Below are 14,129 nucleotides of genomic sequence, written 5' to 3'. Positions count from 1 at the left end.
CATTTGCAACAACATGGATGGACCGCGAGGTAACCATGCTAAGCGAAATAAGCCAGACAGAAAAAGTTAAAAATCACATGATATCACTTATATGCTGGATATAAACCTAAAAGCAACAAATGAACAGGACAAACAAACAGAGACTCACGGACATTGACTATAGATTAGTGGTTACCAGAGGGTAGGGGGTCGGGGAGGAGGGGGGAGATAGATAGGGTAAAGGGGGTCAAATATTGGGGTTGAGGGGGAGGGTGAAGTGGGTAAAGGGCATCAAATATATGATAGCTGAAGAAACAGTACTTTGGGTGGTAAACACACAATAGAATATACAGATGTCAAATTATAGTGTACACCTGAAAATTATATAATTTTATTAACCAATGTTACCCCAATAAACTTAAAAAATGTTTTTTAAATTACAAAATAAAATACCAACCAGTAAACTATAAATGATAAGGTATGCAAATGAGTAAATATACATCTGTATTATATAAAGGACACAACTATCTCATCATGTTAGAATAGCATAGTGTTTTAAGGTACTGTCTTTCCAAGACATGTGCAAATCCCCATCTTGCCCATAAAATGACTTGAAGACAGACAAATCATTAACCTTTATCAAAATAAGTGTTCTGTATTTCCAAAGAATATAATAGTACTGCCAGTTGCATGGACTCCCGAAGAACACTATTTACTATACGTATAGCCCTCATAGCAGTGAATCTTATTTTGTAAGTACAAAACTTTGTATAAACATATAAACATTATACATTTGACTTTTGGAAACTGTTAATATAAAAATTAAGTAATTACACCTACTTGGGAAATAATGTAAGCCTAAAATATTGAAGTCAGCTGATGTGATTCACGTATTTCATGCTTCATGTTCCTATGCAGGAATCTCAGTGGCTCTCAAGGCCTCAGAAGAGAAAATCAGTCATGGGTAACTGAAAGAATGGCCGCCAAGGACTTGGTAGTAGGATGAGCATTTTAGTATAGACAATAGTTGGAATTCTGGGGAATTTCTGTCTTCTTCACCATTATCTCTTCTTTTACTTAACAGGATGCAGGCTGAGGTCCACAGATTTGATTCTCAAGTACCTGGCTGTAGCCAACCTCTTAATCATTCTCTCTAAACGAGTCACACAAATGGTGGCAGCTTTGAGGTTCAAAGATTTTCTCAATGATACTGAATGTAAACTTGTTTTCTACTCTCACAGTGAGCAAGGACATGTCCATTGGCACCACCTGCCTCCTGGGTATCTTCTAGGCCATCATCATCAGCTCCAGGAACTCCAGGTGGGCAGAGTTTAAAGTAAAAACTCAAGTACATGTACACTTCTACTGGATCTGGTATATCAGGAGTCTCTAACCCCTGGGGTGTGGACCAGTACTGGTCCGTGGCCTGTTAGGAACTAGGCCACACAGCGGGAAGTGAGCAGCAGGTGAGTGAGCCAAGCTTCATCTGTATCTGCAGCTTCATCTGTATTTGCAGCCACTCTTCATAGCTAGCATCACTGCCTCATCTCCACCTCAGATCATCAGGCATTGGATTCTCATAGGAACACTGTGGTCCCTGGTGCCAAAATGGTTGGAGACTGCTGCTGTATATGATGATAAATGGTATAGTCCCTCTGTATATGACTGACAAATGGAGCAACACAAACTCACTAAGGAAAGAGATTATGCAGTAATTCATGACAAAATTGTAGAGTCACTATATGTAAGTAACATTGGCATTATTCTGTAATGTTTTCTCCTTGGGGCTCATAATCTGGGCCAGCAGCTCCATGGTTCTCATCCTGGACAGGCACAAGCAGCTGGTCCTACACATTCATAAGAGCACTCTCTCTTCCAGATCCTCCCCTGAGACCAGGGCCACCAAAGCGTTCTCATCCTGGTGAGCACCTTTATATCTTTGCTCACTCTCCTCTTCCAAAATTTTTTTGACTGCTTTTAATAACCAAAATGTGTGGATGGTGAATACTTCTACATTAATAGCTGTGTGTTTTCCATCTATAAGCCCCTACATTCTCATGAGCCTTGACTCCAGAGTATCAGGGCTCTGCTTTGCTAGAAAAATAAATATAAAATCACCTAAATTTATGGATTTGTAAACTGCATGTATATTTATAATGGTTCAGTTTATTAATTCTTCTCAAAATTAAGCACATTTATGAAATATTCACATTTCAAGAGCATGTAACATCAATCTTCAAAATAAATATTAATTATAAATGAAATAGTATATAATTATCATGTTAATGGTAATACAGTTGAAATTAATGTTTGCAGTGGAAGGGTTCACAGTCTATGCAGTATTATTAAAGCAGTGGTTTTTGAAACAAATTGTAGATAAAGGAGATGTCTTTGAGAGTATAACTTTTAATTTAATTTTTCCTGACTTTAACTATTTATGGGATTGTAGCATCTGTTCCATAAAATAGAAAGATCGTATCTGATGTTCACTTAAGAAACTGACAAAGGAAAGACTCTTACACAAGTTGGAGAGTAAATTCAGTTTGAGAAAGTAGGGGATTGAGGGCCAAGCATGAGTTTTGTATGTTCCATCTTCGGAGAAATGGTAGTCATTTGAAATATGATATTATGAAAAGAGACTCAACGATTTAGAAAAGACCAGATTGACCAACAGCGGTACAAAGGAGAGCACAAACTTATGTTTCTGCTGATCATTAAAAGACTTCAACTAAGTGTTTACACATGCTGTCTGGCATAAAATGACATGGATTTGGGGCAATGTAGATGGTTATTTTTTCTATTATATGAAGACACCGCTGGGCGTGTGAGCAAGAAACAGATTCCATGGCTTCCTTTCATGTTTCTCAGATGAGGCAGTAAGTTTGAGTTGGAGCCTCACGTTAATCTTGAAGCAGTGGGGGAATAGGCATTTGCAGGAGCAAGCCACGCATTTATTTTATGTGGTGTTTTTGGCTTGTGTATTCTCAAAGGAATAAAATAAAAATTTCTTTAATTTTAACAAATATTTTAATACAATTCTCTCTGTATTTATACTATAAAGCTCAGGGAATGTATTAAGGATTCAAAATTGAAAATAAATAATTAAAACTAATGGATATATATAATATTGCACCATAAAATAGAGAAGCACAAATTCTTTTAGCTCACATAAGAATGTTAGAAATATTTACCACATATTAGACCACAAAGCAAGAAGTGGGTATGTGAGTGCGTTTATGTTTGCATGTTTGTATATATAAGCTTTATTGTGTTTTTAAGATATCGTGTTTTTTACAAACTAACATTGAGACCCTTCACCAGCAAAAAGATTATGATTTCTGAAGTGTCTGATGATGGTTACCATTTTTTTTATTAAGGTACGTACATTATTTTTAGACATGATGCTATTGCACACTTAGTAGACTCTAGTATAATGTAACATAACTTTTATATTTACTGAAAAATGAAAAAAAAATGTTATTCACTTTATCGAGGTGATCTGAAACCAAGCTCAAATGTCACGAGGTTGTGCATGTGTGTCTTGGTCTCTATACTTGTGTACATACATATACACATAGGAATATGTATGAAATAAGTCAATTATGTCAATCAATTAAGTCAATCAATAGAAAATATGATTTATTTCTGAGAAAGTAAATTATGAAGTAAAAACTAATACTAATTATAAACAGCTTTAAGTTTAAATTATGTGATGGACTCAAATGCATTCACAATTTTTATGTTGAATCTCAGATCTGTAATATGACTGTATTTGGTGCTAGGGCCTTGGCAAAGGTAATTACAATTATATGGGGTCAAAAGGGTGCAGCCCTAATCCAATAGGACGGGTGTCTTTCTAAGAAGAGACAGTAGGAGTACACATGAACAGAGACATGGCCCTGTAATGCACAACGAGGAGGTGGCCATCTACAAGCCAAGGAGAGAGGCCTCAGGAGCTATCAACCCTATGTGCACCTTGATCTTGGACTTCCTGCCTTCAGAACTGTGGAAGAGTACATTTGTATTTTTTAAGCCACTCAGCCTGTGGTATTTTTTTATGGTAACCCTAGCAGACTGATACCAAGTCTACTTATCTGATATATATCACCATGCTACTTGATTGATTGGCTAAAATTACATGGAATGTATTTTTTCTTTTTTCTGATTTAATTCACATGTTTTAGCTATATGTCATTACCAGAAAGATGATTTATTATATAAAGGTCTCTCTTTAGCCTGTTGCAAAGAAGGCGCTTTTCTTTTGGTTTCCAGTAGGTGGTGTCTAAGCCTCTTGGATCCTTACTTTACATAAAGGCTTAAAAATGCCTTTTTATTTTCTGAAAGATATTTAATCAAGCTCATTACCCTCAGTTTCAGTCCTGTCAGAGTTAGCAACAGTTTCGGTAGCATTTGCTTAGGTTCCCCTGGGGCTCTGCAGTGTTTGGTCTCAGAGGGTATGGGGAAAGGGGCCCTCTTGGTTGGGAGTTGGGGGCTGTGCCTCAGTCTCGGTTTTGCAAACACAGCCGGTAAAAATCAACTGTTGTTTCTCTGCCATGCCCGCTTTTCTGCCATCCCACTTCTCTGTATTCTGCCTTGATGACTGGGCCCTGCCAGAGGCTGCGGGGAGCTCACAGCTTTCCTAGGCAGGACTGTTTGGGGAACTTGCCTCTCCTTCTCTCCTCCCCCTCTCCCTTCCCCTACTGGTAGCTCCAGTGGCTAGAGAGGCAACTTCTTTTTTTCTCCTAGTCCACGGCCCAACACCTGGGGTTCTGACCTGCAGTAGCTCTTATGCGCAGATCCCACACTCAGACGTGCTGCTGTGCAGTTTGGGTATTTTTTGTTGAATTTTAGATGTTCAGCTTTTTGTTGTTTCAAAGGGAGAGATCTGGGGACGTCTCTCATGCTGCCATGTTTCCAAAGCACCTCTAGTTATATATCTTTAAAAAGTATCCAACTGAATATACTAAAATATGTTTGAAATTAACAGGAGCAATTAGTCTACTGATATGCAATACAATAATGGATATATTTTTGATTGGATTAACCAGTTGGTCATGTGTTCCTTATTATACCTGTTTTATGTCCTTAGCTTTTCCATCTCAACTTCTTTTGTATTATTTATACAATAATTCCATATTTTACCACTTGGAGGTTGTATATTCATCATGTTTTAGTTGTAATCTAAAAATTGTAGCATACTCTAAAAACTAATCAGTGTTATTATTTAATACATTTAACTCCCACCTTGATATGATGGCCATGTAATAATAATCTATTAACCTCCTCCTAACCTGTTTTTTAATTATTAATCTGTACCAAAAGATATTTAATGTCACCTGCATAGATTATAAATGCCCAGCTTAATGTAATTTCACAAACTGAACATACCTCTCTATGCAACATGTATATCATAAAACACAATATTGTCAGCGCCCCTCCCCCAGCCACATTTTTCACCCTCCCATTCATTACTTCTGGTTATAAGGTTAAACAGTATTCTTATATCTAAGAATATATGTAACATTCAGCATGTTTTTAAAAATTTTTATATAAAGTGTTCACATTTTTTACATTTTCTTTTCTTATGTTTATGAATATATATTGTTGGTGTGTTGTGGTTTATGCATTAGCATTACTGTGTAATATTCTATTGTTTGAATATCAAACAATTTAATCATTCCACTGTTGATGTTCATCTGATGGTTTTTAGTTTGTGGTTATTAGGAATGGTACTGATATGTAAATTCTAGAAATTTCCTTTAATGACTAATATAAATATGGTAGTTATATATATGTGAATATTTATACATATATATGTGGAACTATTGGACTACAGGTTTACGACAGTTCAAATTTGTTAGGTACTAAATGTATTTTTTTATACTATTTTTCACACCCATCTGCAGTGTATGAAATTCCTGGTTTATCCACATCCTTCCAGCACTATCATTTTCATTTTAGTCTTCTTGTTGGTGTGTCATAGTATTAGGTGATGGTTTAATTTGCATTTCTTGATGAAAGTTTAGCCCTGGTAGGAGGGGATATGTCAGGATTCCTCTGGGAGCATAATCTGCACCTGCAGCATTCCGATGGAAATATCTCATAGCACAGGCTCTCTGAGGAGTGACTTTCTAGGCCAAGTGGGTTACTCAGCCCAAGACATCATCCTGAGAACATGTGTGTTTCTGTGCAGAGAGGAGCTCCATGGGCTCTGTGGGATGTTGACAGGAGTCCTCTCTTATAATTTGTTTTCTCTGGAAGCCTCAGCTATTCCTCAGGCGCCACAACACTGGGGGGAGACATGATGGAGACACCCAAAATGAAAAGCAACCAGAATATGAAAGATGCAGTTTGTGGGGACACAGAGGGATATTCTGTTTTATAGCCATGTGCAAGAGCCTCTGGCAAATCCCCACTCATAGTGAAGACTTGTAATCATTAGGTGACGTAAACTTATGTCTCAAAAAATCTCTGGATAACTCACATGTGCACAAATCGTCAAGATCAATGAAGCACATGCTAGGATGTGTGTGATAGCAGGAGACATAGTCATTCTGTAAATGAATAAACAGGAGGTGTTTCTATAAAGGTGGAACATTGGTAATCAACGTGAATATGATGTAGAATTTCTGACTATGTACTTTGAAAATATCTCCTTCATAGATCACTGATTGAAGAGAGGAATTTGATTTGATAACCCCAATATGGAAACATTTATGTAAATATTGAACAATAACCAAATATATGAATAGGGTGTGTGTTTGAGGTATATTCTATTTTTTATGGAATTTGGAATTTCAATGTCTGAAATTCCACAAAAAAACAGGATACACCTCGAAAGGTTGAATACTGATCTTGGGCTAAAATGGTTACTTTTGCTGTATTTTATTTTTTAAAATATTTCATCATTAAATTTATTCCTACATGTGTTAGTTTTTTATTTCTAATATAACAAATTGCCACAAAATTAGCTACTTAATGCAACACCCATGCATTTGCTAATAGTGCAGGGGAGAATCAGCTTCCAGGATTGCACAGTTGTGGGCAGAATTAATTTACCTGCTTAAGTGTTCTCATATTTTGAATGAAAATAACAGTACTGCCTATCTCATGAAATTAGGCAGAAAATCGAATTTACTTCATGTACTGCCTCAATAGCCATGATTTGTATGTTGTGAGAGCTCTTCAAAGGTTAGACATTCAAGTCTTGGAAACATATAAATAAAAGAAAAACATTAAGTAAATTATTTCTAAGTGGAAAATTATTTAAGTGGAGAATATTGGATTTCAGTTGATATAATGAATGTACTTCATGCCTCAAGTTCCCATACAGGAATCTCTGGCTCAGAAGATGAATTGTGAAGAAGACCTGCTGAGGGTTCACCCTGCTTGGACTCCAAATTAAGACCGTGCAGCACCCTCCTGCCACAACAGTATGAGTAAGTCCAGGAATCTTCTGCCCCTTCCTTTCAGCCTCTTTCTTTCATTTTCTCTGGGAGCTAGCTACAGAGCTACAGCAGCTGCCTGGGCTAACCTATGCAACCTTGTCCCCTGTCTGTCCTATCACTCATTTCTTGATTGTCTCTGGGACACCAGAGCAATCTCCAGAGAAAGTCCTGATTTTTAGGGTTTAGGCTCGGCCGTAACCCGACTGTGTCAGGATTTCTCAGTCTTCGTCCTCAATGAGGCAGGTACATGAAAGTAGCTTTTCCCCAAAAAGCTAGCCTCTTTCTCTCCATCCTGGACATTCCTACAATTCTTAACTCAGCCCTTCGTCCCCAGCAATGTGGGACTAACAAAGTAGCTCTTCCTGGAGGAGGGAGCTAGCCTTCCTTTACCCTTCCTACCTGCTCTACTCCTTTTCTATCGGAAGCAACTGACATCCTCACTGGATTTTTCTCAGATTATCCGCCTGATAGCTCCTTCTGACTTCATCTATATTGGAGTCACCGAACCCCTTGCTTTCTTTGCAGAAGTACACTGTTGTCTCTGCTTGGGAAGCCAAAAGAGATGCCCTACTCTAGTCTCCCCTGGACTCAGGACTTCCTGGTTTCCTGAATAACCCTCTGACTTTCACTCTTTCAGGTGCTTTCCATTTCACTCTAGGTGGCCATTGTCCAGGCCCATTCTCCAGGCGACATTCATCCTTTACTATGATCATTTTACTATTCTTCTCCATTTGGGCCCCATGCTTTGTCTCACTTCCACCACTGAATTGTCTGGATAATCTTCTTAAGAAAGATAGGGCCTAGGTCCTGTCCTCAATAAGGTGAGGACCTTGGGGCCTGGAGGTCAAGACAGTTCTCTTGCTGGCTTCTGGATCTTACTCCCAGCCCAAAACATATCCTTAAGCTAGCTAGGTGGGCAGACCTATGGTGCCTGGAGGGGTCCCACTGCAGCCTCTGTCAAACCAATCCCTTTCTTCTCCCAAATCAAAGATACGAGGGGGACCGGGCATTCCAAAAAGATTCTCCAATGGGATGTCTCTTAAATAACTGGAACCAATTAAAATTAGACAGTCTTAAAAAGAAAACACTCATATTTCTTTGCATTTTCCATTTGGCCACAAACTTCTTGTGGACAAAGAAGTTTGGCCTGTAAATGGTTCCCTAAACTATAATACTATCTGACGATTAGATCTTCTTGGCAAAAGACAGGAAAACTGCCATATATACAAGCCTTTATTCTCCTTCGCCAAGACCCACACCTCCAAAACAGTTGTAAAATGTGCCTAGCCTATATTAAGACTAAATCACTGGGAGGTCTTCAAGACCCAGACTTATTAAATGACTCAGTAAAAGGAGCCCTTCCCTGAAGATGCCCAAATAAGCAGAAATTATCTCTTCACCTCTCACCCTTGTACTCTGTGGGGACTAAGTTCTTCAGGGACCCCATCTGTTCCACCTTCAACTCCTGAGAGTCCTCCTCCCTATCTTACTCACTCAAACCCTCCTGTATATCCACTACTCTGAGGAAACTTCACCACTCTGTGAGGAAACTAGCCCCAAAGCTAGCACCACCCAAAGTGGGGTCTCATATCAACTTTCCCATGATAAGATATGATGGGGGAACAACAAGAGTATACATTCCATTTTATATGGCTGACTTGGCTTTATGCAAAGAAGAATTTGGCAGATTCTCTGAAGACCTTAACAAATTTGCTGATGAATCTGAAAAACTTACTATGTTTTATGACTTAACCAAGCAAGATTTACAAATTTTATTATCCATGTGTTGTACTATAGAAAAAATATTTATTGGAGCAGCCAGGGATCACATTGACAGTGTTGCCACATGCAATGAGGGCCACAATGTCTACTGAACAGGAGGGAATGTAGTCCCAGACCAGGACCCCCAATGGAATTACCAGAGGGGGGCTCGGGATCTAGAATGTAGAAACCATATGATAGCATGCCTCATAGAGAGAATGAAAAAATGTATCATCAAGCCTGTTAATTTTGACAAAATCCAAGTGGTCATCCAAGGAAGAGATGAAAACACTGCCTATTTGAAGGCCATCTAATGGAAGCCCTTAGAAAACATACCAATGCAGGTCCCACAATACCAGAGGGACAAATATTACTAGTGACTCATTTTATCTCCCAGTCAGCCCCTGATATAAGGAGAAAATTACAAAAGTTGGCTCTAGGACCTCAGACCCCTATGAACCAACTTCTAGACATAGTCTTTGCTGTCTGTAATAATCGGGATAGAGCAGAGGAAGCAGAAAAGACCCAGTGAAATAGACACAGGGCTCATATGTTAGCCCAAGCTGAGTGCCCTGCTGCCTCAGGGAAACTCTCATTTTGAATATAAAACACGCAATCCTAACATGAAGGGACAAACAGATTCCCTTACTCATAAGGCTCTTGGCAGTAAGTGCTGCAACCAATGTGAGCTAGAAGAACTCTGGAGAAAAACCTGCCCACAGTTATGACACCAAAGAAAACCCTCTGGCCACTGGCAGTGAGACTGTTTCCAACTCCAAAAGGAGATGGGGACTCCTAAGCCAATAGTTGCAGAAAGGAGAAGTGACTGATGGAAGCCTGAGGCCCCTACCGGCTCCGCAGAACAACTCTCCATCTCCACCAAAGAGCCGCTTATTTGGTACAGGAGCCACTTACTCTGTTCTAACCCAATTTCCTAGACGATTGTCCTCACAAAAATGTTTAATTACTGGAGTTGATGGCCACCTCCAAATCAAAAGGTTTACAACTATCATAAATTGCAGACTAGGACCCATATGTTTACCCACCAATTTGTACTTATGCCTGAATGTCCAATCCCTCTACTGGGATGAGATTTATTACAACTAATGCATGCCACTATTCATTTTGGCACTTCAAAAACAAATTTATTAGCCCACATTTCAGGATCCTTATTCCATTTACGAGATCCTTTACAAATGATACCCTTCAATATTAGTTTATAGGTTGATCCTAACGTTTGGGTGACAGAAGTCCCTGGAAGAGCTATTAATGTCATTCCTATTAAAATGAAACTAAAACCTAACACACACACACACACATACACACACACACACACACATACACACACAAACGCACATGCACAGTATCCACTTAAGATTGAGGCACAACAGGGTATACAACCACTAATAAAAAATTCTTAATATAGACTGCTAAAGTCTTGCCGGTCGCCTTGTAATACCCCTAGTCTATCAATAAAAAGATTTAAGGGCAATAAATGAAGCTGTAGTCCTAATACATCCAATTGTCCCCAATCCCTATAGCCTTCTGACTCAGATGCCAGAGAAAACCCATTAGTTTATAGTTTTAGATCTCAAGGGTGCTTTTTTTTTTTTTTTTTTGCATCCCTCTACATCCTGATAGCAAATATTTATTTGCATTTGAGTGGACAGATCCCAGCACACATAAAACCTTGGATAGTCCCACCCCAAAGATTCCAGTTGTTTGAGAATGCCCTGGCCAAAGAACTCAGGAATTTAAAATTGATAGAAGGTTCTCTTATTCAATATGTAGATAATTTGTTAATAACAAGCCCAAGAAAGTCATGATTGTAACACTATGCAAGTTTTAAATATTTTAGGAAAGCAGGGATATCGGATGTCTACAAAAGGCACAAATTTCCCTCCAGAAGGTTAAATACCTAGCATATGTTTTAATGCCAGGAGCCTGGGCTTTGGCTCCCAGATGCAAGAAAGCTATATTAACAATACCATCCCTCCCCACCCCCAAAGATACAGTTAAGAACATTTTTAGGTATGGCTGCGTTTTCCAGAACATAAATACCCGATTTTGAGATAATAGGTAAGCCTTTATATGAAGCAATAAAAGGTCCTGATATTGAGTCCCTTCTTTGGAATGGGTCATGTGAAGTTGCTTTCAATACCCTAAAAGTTAGGAACGGCTTCTGCATTAGGCCTTCCAAATTTAGAAAAGCCATTTGCTCTTTATATAGCTGAAAAATAGGGATAGCTTTGGGACTGCTAACTCAAAAATCAGAGGACACTCCAAGACTAACTGCCTATTTTTCAAAACAATTCGATCAAGTAACTTTAGGCTGGCCCAGATGCTTACAAGTCGTAGCGGCCACTGCCCTGTTAATAGAAGCTTCCAAACTTATTTTAGGACAGCATCTTGAGGTGCTACCCCCCCATCAAGTACAAAGTGTATTAGAGACAAAGGGACATCAATGGTTAATGGGAAGGCACCTACTGAAATATAGGGCCCTCTTTTTGGATATTACTGTCATTTTCAAGGTTTGCCAAACAGTAAATCCTGCCTCTTTGATGCCTGTACCTGATTTAGAGACCCGTCTTCCCTACCACTGTGTTGAAACTATAGAACAAATTTATTCAAGCCATCTTGATCTAAAAGATGAACCTTATTCAATCCAGATGCCGAATGGTTCACAGAAGAAAGTAGTTTTATAGATAAAGGGCTCTGAAAGGCTGAATATGCTATTATAAGCTTATCAGATGTCATTGAGGCTAACACTTTAACAGCTAACACCTCTGCTCAAAAAGCCCTCATTAGGGCATTACCATTGGGAAAAGAATTCAGACTAAATATGTACAATGACTCAAAATATGGATTCATGGTACTCCATGCATGTGCTGCCATTTGGAAAGAAAGAGGCCTCCTTCTGCAAAGAGCACTCAAATTCAACACAAAGCTGAAATTTTACAGCTCTTAGAAGTGGTGCATAAACCTCGAGAAACAGTGGTCATCTATTGAAGGGGGCACCAGAACAGGGATTCAGGTATGATTAAGGGAAACAATCTAGCAGATAAAATATTCAAAGCTGTGGCAAAAACCAATCCCCCTATCCAAGCGGCCCTCATACCAGAGGCCCCAAGGCCCCAACCACATACCAAATTATACCTTGGAAGAAGCCACATGGGCAAAGCAGAGAAACCTCATTCTTGACACATTGGGTGGTTCACAGACAAAGAGCAACTATTCCTCCCCAAAGCTGAACAATGGAAAGTTATTAAACATTTTTACAAATCTTCTCATTGAGGCCAAGACACCTTATCTAAACTAATTTTCCATAACTTCATTGGCAGGGAATTATCTCAAACTACTAAAGAGATAACCAGAATTTGTGAATTTAGCGCTAGCAATGACCCAAGGAGCCATCCTCCTCCCACCCCCACACCTTAGAGCCGGTGCAGCATACGGGATGGATCATACCTGGGGAGGACTAGCAAATGGATTTCACTCAAATGCCATCTTGCAAAGGGTTTAAATACTTATTAGTATTTGTTGATACTTTTACTGGATGCATAGCTTTCACCACCCAGACTGAAAAAGCTTTAGAAGTTTCTAAATTCTTACTTAAAGAAATCATTCCTAGATTTAGATTACCAAGGAGCCTCCAAAGTGACAATGGCCTTCTGCTAACGTTACCCAGCAAGTAGCTTCTGCTTTAGGGATTAAGTATCATCTTCATTCTTCCTGGAGTCCCCGATCCTCAGGAAAAGTAGAAAAAGCTAACCATATTCTTGAGAAAACACTAGCTAAACTTTGCCAAGAAACTTCGAGAGGTGGGTAACTCTTTTACCTATTATACTGCTAAGAGTCTGGATCACCCCCAAGGACACCCTGAGGTTAAGCCCTTTTGAAATGGTTTATGGAAAACTCTTCTTAACTTCAGACTCTTATTTTAATGAAGACGTTCAACAGGTGTTATCTCATATCATTAAACTGGGTCAAGTTCAAAAAGCACTTCAAGAATAAGGTAATAATATTCTACCTAGTCCTCTTAGAACTCAATTAGACTCTCCAATACAACTAGGAGATCATGTCTTATTAAAAACTTGAAAGGAAGGGTCCCCAGAAAGCCAGCTTCAACACAAATGGCAAGGGCCCTACTAAGTTTTATTAAGATCCCCAACTGCTGTCAAATTACAAGGAATCAATAGCTGGGCACCTTGAATTAAACCCATTTCTTATGAGTCCCCGCAGTTTCCTCCAGAAAACCGAATGAGAAGTGCAACCTATTCCTATGAATTTGTGGAAGATCTTAAGCTCCTATTCCAGAAAATGAATAAGTCCATGTGTCCTAGAGGACCAGGGGACTTTAATGGATAATTGTTTTTTAGTCTGGTGTCTATACCACTGCTTTCTCTTCAAAATATTTCAATCTCATTATTGTTATGAAAACATTCATAGGCATTATATATCTTTTCCTTAAATTAACAACCTGCCAAGAACTACCATGAAAAAATAACTTCATTGTCAATTACCTCAAATAGCTATTACTTTTGGTCCTGTCTTTTCAATCTTCTTGTTCAATTTATATCTTCTAGGCCATAGCAATTCCACGTAAAGAAAATGGCCATGCAAGACTTCCAACCACTTCCAAATAATGAAACAATCTCACGTTCTCTGCCTCTAGGACCCTTAGAACAGGCTTCCAGAGAAGAGAATTTTCACTCCTGAAAGGCAGGGACTACAGCCCTATCTCAGCTTTAAAGAAGTTACAGAACGCAGATTTTCCTCCCTCAATATCTCCTTAAGAATAAGGGAATAAAATCTTTGAAGAGGGAATAATATAGCAAAGAGGCATGAGAACTACACAAATTGACTAAATATTAAACCAGCTTGTGTTCAGAGCCTACTACTTGCTGCTTGACGCAGAATACACAAGGCCAGATCACAAGG

This window comes from Pteropus alecto, unplaced genomic scaffold, assembly GCF_000325575.1.
Source record: "Pteropus alecto unplaced genomic scaffold, ASM32557v1 scaffold122, whole genome shotgun sequence".
NCBI lineage: Eukaryota > Metazoa > Chordata > Mammalia > Chiroptera > Pteropodidae > Pteropus > Pteropus alecto.
This window is presented reverse-complemented; position numbering follows the sequence as displayed.